Source organism: Dreissena polymorpha, chromosome 4 (genome assembly GCF_020536995.1).
Source record: "Dreissena polymorpha isolate Duluth1 chromosome 4, UMN_Dpol_1.0, whole genome shotgun sequence".
Classification (NCBI taxonomy): domain Eukaryota; kingdom Metazoa; phylum Mollusca; class Bivalvia; order Myida; family Dreissenidae; genus Dreissena; species Dreissena polymorpha.
This window is the reverse complement of record NC_068358.1, coordinates 62409993-62418769: the sequence shown is the minus strand read 5'-3', so window position 1 is coordinate 62418769 and position 8777 is coordinate 62409993. Positions and strand designations below refer to the sequence as shown.

The 8777-nt window shown below is 33.1% G+C and overlaps 1 long non-coding RNA gene across 2 annotated transcripts; it reads left to right on the top strand.

Moving 5' to 3' along the window:
• Positions 1-210: 210 nt before the first annotated feature.
• On the top strand, positions 211-2727 carry LOC127877505 (uncharacterized). 2 transcript variants are annotated; one of them, XR_008048464.1, is made up of 5 exons: positions 211-309; positions 815-877; positions 1263-1350; positions 1769-1902; positions 2467-2727. It is a non-coding gene; the product is annotated as an uncharacterized LOC127877505 (long non-coding RNA). The 2 variants fall into 2 exon arrangements; XR_008048465.1 differs by lacking the exon at positions 815-877 and having other exon boundaries at positions 214-309.
• Positions 2728-8777: the final 6050 nt, after the last annotated feature.

Here is an 8777-nt window from a genome sequence, read left to right as displayed (position 1 = left end):
CTAAGTAAGGGCGGAATAGAGCGATTGTTGGTTTTGATCGGGGAAGACATAGCACCAACTTACCGGCGAGCTCATCCCTTTCATTCCGTCGCTTAGGTATGTAAATAAGGCGAAGAAATCATTGATTTAAACAAGTATAATTATAAAATTGTATTTATCTTCAAACAGCAAATAAGTAGAATTTAACCCAAAAACTATAGAGTAGTTGCCCTTTGTTTACTTAGCATTTGACAACTCGGATTTTGAAAAATGGTTGAAGAATAAGTCATTGTTGGATCTTTTCTTAATAAAAACATTCGATGATTACTGGTATTAGTTTAATCATTTATTGTTGTGTTTCTTTACAAATGACTATGTTAAACTCATTCTATTTTGTGTCAACGTGTACTTATCGATGCAGACTGATTTACCCCACCCGATAATGTTGAACTTGTAGTTGTTCTACTTCTAAATGTTGTGATTAAACAATACTTTACCTCGAAATTGTTGATTATAACATCATGATCATGAAATGTTGTTCGATTGGTCATTGTCAGCTCGGATACTACTTACCTGTACCCCGGGTACTCTTTAAGTATACTTACATGTAGAGCTAACCCTGTTACAGTTAATATACTTTAACATAGCCGGAAATTTAATGCTAAATGGGTTGTTGTAGTCTTAATTTTTTTTAATTATGTTCACATTAATGTAAATTTTTTTCTCAAATAGTCTTTATATCATCGAAATTTATACTCAAAAAGTATGTTGATGCATTTTTTTCAAAAGGTTAGTTTTATTTAGATAAACAATATCGCTTTACATTTATCTGTAGTGCACTGTACCACATCGGATTTTGGGCAGGAATACAACTCGGGTACAGTCTAATAAGGACCGGGTACGTTTAAGTATATTAACCTAACCCGAGGTACATGCAAGTATGCTTAATGGTACCAGGGGTACATGTAAGTAGTACCCAAGCTGTGAATAACCAATCGAGCGTGAGTAAAGTAGATTGTACCTTATGTCTTTAATAATTGCAGAACAATTACCTTAATTATTTCTATATTGTTTTCATTTGATTACAATGTATTTATTTGTCAAATTCAAATCTGCAGTGCTATAAATATGCAACCCCCATCCAAAAAATTTATTTCGTGCATATTGATGGGGCTTTTTTATTTATTTACTCCTTTTCTGCATTCCTCCCTTTTGTGTTGGTAATGTGAACATGAAATGATGAGCACTCTCATGTTAATGAATAACTTTTATTTTTTATATAGATTTTGGCATATTGCATATTGCCAAGGGAGATGTTTACCGAGGATTCCATGCCATTAATGTGCAGGCTGTTGCTGACGCCAGCATGAGGTAAATGTAAATACAGTATTATGATTCATTACCTTATCATTAAATTTGGTATAAAAGCAGATAAATACCATAAAAGGTTGAAATAAGCGTAATGCTTATCATCTTTGACATCTAATAATAATTAGTTACGTACATGCGCAAAAATCATTAACTACCACAATAAGCACCATTAGCACTGTGTGATCAAGCTTTTGTTCTATTATGTGTTAGCCAATGCAGCTATCAGTATTATCTTTAAATATTGTCTTAAGTTACATTATTTCATCTAGGTAACTCAAATATAGAGATTTGATGATACTTAAGCTAGTTTTGTGAAACTTATTGAGATGCTTTCCTACCTTAATCTAACAATATTAACTGTGGACTGCTGTTTTATTAAATACAAAGCTACTGCCCAATAAAATATTTCTATTTACAGCAATATCTGAGCACCAATGATGAGGGTCATCTGCTGGGAGATAGTGGGTATCCGTTAAGGACTAACCTGATGACCCCTTAACCTCATCCCTCCCATGCTGCGGAACAGGCCTACAATGACCATCTATGTAGAGGGTGGGTAGTAGAAAGGGCATTTGGAGTGTTGAAATCACGAGATTGGTAACATATTATAAAGGTTGTGAAATGTAAGTCTTATTAGTGTGAGATCAACTTACCACACAGTATTTAAATGAAGTATTAGTGCCAATCTCTTTCTTGTGCCTCACAGTGTCTTAAATCAAACGTAAATTTTAAATCTTGATAACGTACAACTTTAATTATCAAATTTTAGAATTTATATGTAAATTAACTTTTATTATAACTGAGGGTTGTTTGCATGTGTGAATATGATGTTTCATAAAAAAATGTCCGTTTAAATAAACTGATGTTTTATTCATTTTATTTTAAATCTTAAAAAATCACTTTGCTTTTCCTCAGACTCTATGTATGAAATATTGTTTACTAGTGCATTTAAATGATATTGTGCATTAATAGTGAATACAGGCACAAATAAAGTGTTTTTAGGCTATATATTATATATAATTAATATTGAAATTAAATTAATGTCAATGGTATCAGGACAATTTAGTCACTTAGACAAATGTCTATGTTAAAGAAATACTTTTGATATTTGTTTAGATATCTGCATGCCACTGGTGGATGTTGGCCTTTCAAGTCCAATAAGTGCTGTGAAATATCAACTGTGTACATGCCCCTGCATAACCTGTGTCTGTATTCAAACGTTCCACTGATAGAGGAATTGGTTGGAAACATGATGGAACCGGAAGTTATAAACAACACACCAGTACATCGAGCAGCATGTGATAAGAGGCAGCAGCTGATCAAACTATTTCATAAAAAATGTTAAAAAATTATAGTTATAAATGTTATAAAGTGAAAGATGGCTTGAGTCTTCTTTGAATAGGCAGTGCTGCACTACTCAGCCAAATGGCGTAAAGTTGTGTCATATGATTTGGAAGGATTGGTATTCCTGGTCGTCTAGACATAATAGTTACAACAGCTGATGTTTGCATGTTTTATAATTGTGTATGCATAATTTGTCTAATATTTACTTCAAGGTTATAGGTTTGTGAAAGAAAGAAATGCCAATGTTCTGAGGGCCAATAAAAAAGTTATGTGTTAGATATTACCAAGTGCTTGATTTAATATTTATTTTAAAGGGAACTTTTCCTAAATTTTGGCAGATATTTAAGTTTTTCATCAAACGCTTTTATATTGATACATGTAAACACTGGATCTAAAAAGCTCCAGTAAAAAAAGAATACATATAAAGAAAGATAAAAAGTAACTCCTACAGGGCTCAAACCACTGACCACTGAAGTAAAAGCCTCACACTAAGACCACTTGTCCGTCCGTGTTGATACAATGAGTGATGCATTTTACACGTTATATAAGCAATCCTCATCGTGTCACAAAATATAACGACAACAACAGAACTCTACAAATTATTCAATCGTCGAGTGTTGCAGCAGTTAGTTGCAAGGCTTTAAAATTTTCAAGTTTTTAAATCGTCAAAAGATGCATATAATGGATATTTTAGAGCATGGTAAATGTTCAGTATTACTGTTTCCTCACAAATATCATAACTACAACAAAAGTTTGCGATTCTTAAACTTATTATTTTTAATTTAGTCCATTTACCAAAACTGGAAAAGGTCCCTTGAATATTGAACAGTTATCTGAGCTCCAGAAAAGATCATATACTCAAGGTACTTTTCCCCATTAACAATTTTTCAAGTGATATTTTACCCACTGACTTTCGCTCTAAAAGGTGTTCTCTGTAATGAACATTCTCAAAGCCACATTAAAACAAGGGCTTTTAGTAAAACATGCATGCCCCCCATATGAGCTGTCAGTTGTAGTGGCAGTCATTGTGTGAATACGTTTTTTGTCACTGTGAACTTGACCTTTGACCTAGTGACCTGAAAATCAATAGGGGTCATCTGCCAGACATGATCAATGTACCTATGAAGTTTCATAATCCTAGCTGTTAGCATTCTTGAGTTACCATCCGGAAACCATTTAACTATTTCGAGCCACCGTGACCTTCACATTTGACCTAGTGACCTGAAAATCAATAGGGGTCATCTGCAAGTCATGATCAATGTACCTATGAAGTTTCATGATCCTAGGCGTAAGCATTCTTAATTTATCATCTGGAAATCATTTTACTGTTTCGACTTAATGTGACCTTGACCTAGTGACCTGACAATCAATAGGGGTCATCTGCCAGTCATGATTAATCTACCTATGAAGTTTCATGATCCTAGGCCTAAGCTTTCTTGAGTAATCTATCATCCGGAAACCATCTGGTGAACAGACCGACCATGCAAAACAATATACCCCCTCATCTTTGAAGGGGGGCATAAAAAGTGGGCTTGTAAATGTATCGGTACTTTATTATAATAAGTGTGCGGTGTATAAATATGGATATTATTGTCATGAAAAAATATAAGTTTTCCAGTATATTAGATTGTTTCCGAATGTATTTACTTAAATTTACCCCTTTATGATTCTTTGTTCAATTATTTAGTCATCTACCGTTAAAATATGCTGTTTACCTGTGCAATTTTTTTGTATTTCTATTGAAATGTTTATCATAATAATGTTTATGGTATTTGATAACAGTTGCTATGACACTAGCTTTCAATGAATAAAACACAAAGAACATTCACAAATATTTATTATTAATCAGGAAGTACAATATATTAACTGGGCATGGTATTATAATTCATATGACAATTTATATCTTACATGATATTATGTGTAATAATAAGTTTCATAGACTCACTGAACACCATCACATGTAAAATCAATTAAAAGTTCCAGAAACAATTGAGGAATTTAAATATTTTTTTTAAGAGAAACCAGTTCCTCATGATTATTGCTTATGTCCCCCTGAATGACATATCTTTCCCTTGACGTCAACATCTCCCGGGTTTAAGTTACGCTGTTGCTTCATTCTTCACATGTTGCTGCAAGCAGATAAATTTACTAGTTTATACATTTAACAGAACTAAATATTAAATACACAACATATGACACTATGGTCATAATAAGTTAGCATGCCTACATGACCTGGTTTTGTTTCTGAAAGTTGGTTTTTGTATTGCAAAATTAACCTAGCTTTCTGAATTTAAACTCAACATTTGTGTGTGACACTAATGCTCTGCATTCCAATTTCTTTTTAAGTACATTGATGTTTAAAGAATTAAATAAAAAGTACATTGACACACAAGTTCATACCCTGGTAAATAGGTTACCGGTAATAAAGTTAAATGAAACAAGAAATATCTTTAAAAAAGATATACGGCGTAAATAGTTTAATGAATGAGATCAAGGATAGCGAATGTCTTTTTCTGTGCAGTTCTTAGCTGCATCACACGCAGTACGGGATGTTACGGGGAGTTTTCGCGGCTTATTTTACATTATAACATATTGCTGGTCATAAACCTATAGATACAAAACAGAAAACCAAAAGAAGAATGGAAGTGAAATTTAAAAATATGAGTCAACCGGCCACACGAGAACAAACCTGTTTTAGTGGTCTGTCGGGCATTGCTATTTGATTCGATTATTAACAGTATCGAGAATCATCGTGCTCATGCTTAAAGTGATATTATGGGCATTTTGCACTGTTGAATTGAGCTGAAAAGAATTAACAGGTCAAAATAGTTAGTTAAAATGTGGTTACTGATCAATTATATGCAACTCACCTTGCTACCAGTTGTTTATAAAAATATATTTTATATTCGATATTCTTACGTGACCCACCCAGTCCTGTAAGCCGAAATGATCCGTAAAACAATATTGTGTCTTTGTGTCGTATGAACAAATCTGCACTAAAACTAAATTTAGGTTCAACTCGTAAACGCATGATCAGTTGTCAAACGAAAGTACGGTTAATATTCAAATGCATTATTTTTCTCTTTCTGGTATATTGTTTTAGTATGTTGGAGCTGCATTAATTACTATAAGTGTATATGAAGTAGAAACATCAAAAATAATCAACGGTTGCGATAGACACCTATAAACTGTTGCATGCTCATAATATCACTTTAGTACATTAGGCAATATGGTGGAATAATTATTGTTAAATTTATTAAAAATAATATTTATCATTGTATTGTTGAAAACACATTAAGAATCTATTATTGACATACCATAATTATATTGCTGAATATCTTCTTTTAACATATTTCTGGTCTAAAGAAAATTCCAGGTCACCTAGTTCACGGATAGCGTCTTTATTATATAACGATTATTTTACTGACCGCGAACTCCGGTGATGACCTGTATATAAACTCTGAATGTCCGCGACTTGACCCGAAACCTCGCGGGTTGAAATGCAATTCTTTAAAGTGAGGCCTCGCTTCCACTGCTCTTTATACTTTTACATGTTAACATGTTGACAGGAATATGGAAGTAAGTACTAAATATGAGAACATAGCCTTTTAAGTATAAACGCTTTTGCGTTGGTAATACTCTGAAAATAAAAGGTGTACGCACAAACTGTATTGATGTCGAGAATTGAGTGTAAAACTGTTCTATCTATTAAGCCTTTTCATTAGATATAAAATTGTTTCATACAGTAAAACAGTGTTACAAAGACGCGGATATGTTTCCAATGTTCTGGTGGTATACTCAAATCAGCCATTGGAATAAATGAAGTGTATTCATTCGTACCTAGCCGCGGGAAATTTTATTTGAATTTTATTGGACACTTACAAAGGTCAAGTCAGGGTGAAAAGCTGGCTTATGCAGCTTACGCCGAAAAATGCAGATATACTTTATCCCCATAAAACAGAGTACAATAAAAAACAAGAGCACCGCATAACAGGTGTGAACGCTAGGCTGCGGGTGCATTTTTTAACGAATAAAAGCTTGTCAGAATTATTTTAAGGTCACAGTGACCTTCACCTTTGACCTAGTGACCCAAATATGGGTTAGGCGTGTAGAACTCATCAAGGTGGAGCTGCATATGAAGTTTCAAAGTTATAGGTGTAAGCACTTTGATTTTATGGCCAAAGTTCAATACATTGACAAAATGTTGAGGTTTCAGCATGACGCGGACGACACGACACGCTGGCTATAACAATACCTTGGGTTTTCTCCGAAAACAGCCCAGCTAAAAATTGAAAACATAAATTGTTACATTTTAATTGTAGGAAATAATTATCAGTCAGCTTTACTATAATCTATAGAAAAAAAATAATAATTACTATTTGTTGGCTCTGCTTTCAGTTTTATGTTTTAACGTAGCTGAGTGACACAACTGACGTCATTTATTTGACAAAATGACAACATAATCCCAACGACATTCTTAAGTAAAACTCTTTAACAATGTATATAAATTGCGAAAAAGCATTTTAATTCACTCGTGATCATAGAAAATATATATTTTCACTCGTGGCTGCGCCACTTGTGAAAATATCATTGTCTATGATCACTCGTGAATTAAAAACGATAATCCACCAAATTCAACAAATATCATCTATGTAATAGACAAACAAATAGCATTCTCAATATGACATTTGTAATTACTAAACATGTTGTGTCATGTGAATCTTATACCTAATTGAAATAAAATATTTGATAATTGAACACAAAAATGCTGACATGACAAACTTTCAATCCATGATGTCTTGTTATTGTCAGCCTAAATTCCGATTGGTCTATATTAAATTATATTATTAAACTGTTAATTGATCTACACCACAGTCGCATTTCTGCATAGAAAGAACAAAACAATTAATCTTACCAACATATTTTTATTCATGGATAAAGAAAATAAGCAAAAAATAATCTTCATTCTTGCCAATATCAATTGCCGCCTTAGAGCCTTTTGATGATTTTTGCTTTGGCAGACACTTGGCTGAAATAATTCGCGTTCAGATTTATCCTGAACGCGAATTATTTCAGCTGTCTTCATTCATGACCAACAAGTTCTCAACTCACATTTCAACCGTCTTCATCCAAAATAACTTATTTTTGCGTTTAGTAACGGAAAGAGAGTGTCGGCCATACAGCAATCGGTAGCCTTCCACACCGGTCTACACGACGTTTTCCAATGTTTGTTTTTGTTTCGATTCACAACTAGCATTGTTTTTGTTAGTCCAAATAATTAGACGTAAATCGACCTCATATTTATAGGAGTATGTTTTTGTGCAATGTTTTACTTAGCTGACAGAACGCGCGAAAATTACGTCATGCAATTTTTCAGACTGTGTCACTATTTTTTTCGGTTACAAAATACGTATATTTAAGTAGTCGTATTTTATGTATGTTGCATTTACGATTTCTTTGATGAAACGGAGTTTATGTAAAATCGTAAACGCCTACATTAATCACGATACATAATTTACGATCGTATAAAAATACGTAATTATTGATGAAACGGCCCCCTGATACGTTATTGCTGATATACACACGAGATACTTGAGCACACAACTTACTGTTTATCTTTACTGAGCATTTTTACCAGTTGCTGGTCTTGAAGACTTCTCACTTGTCTAAGTGAGAAGAGGTATGGCTCACTAAGTATCAAAATTAATACGTTTCATATAACAAATGAAAATGTACAGGCCTGCATAAAACATTTACCAAATAAGCTAAATGTTGTGTTGAAAAGAACATTTGATATCTAACTGCAGCATGTGTTTTGAAATGAACGGCATTTTATCCACTATCCTTTGAATTGAAGAAGATAAATTGGTCACTTATATTTAATTACCAAAGTGTTTCTCATATGCGGTCCTTAAGTATGGACAAATTATTGTAGTAAAAAAACTGTGCCCCATCAATCGTAGTGTTCACTATTCTCGGAATACGAGTTAATTTATTCAACTCATGTATGCGACAGAAATTAAGCAATAAATATGAAAACAATAAGCTTTTATTTCCTCCAGAAATTTTTCCTTGATACATAA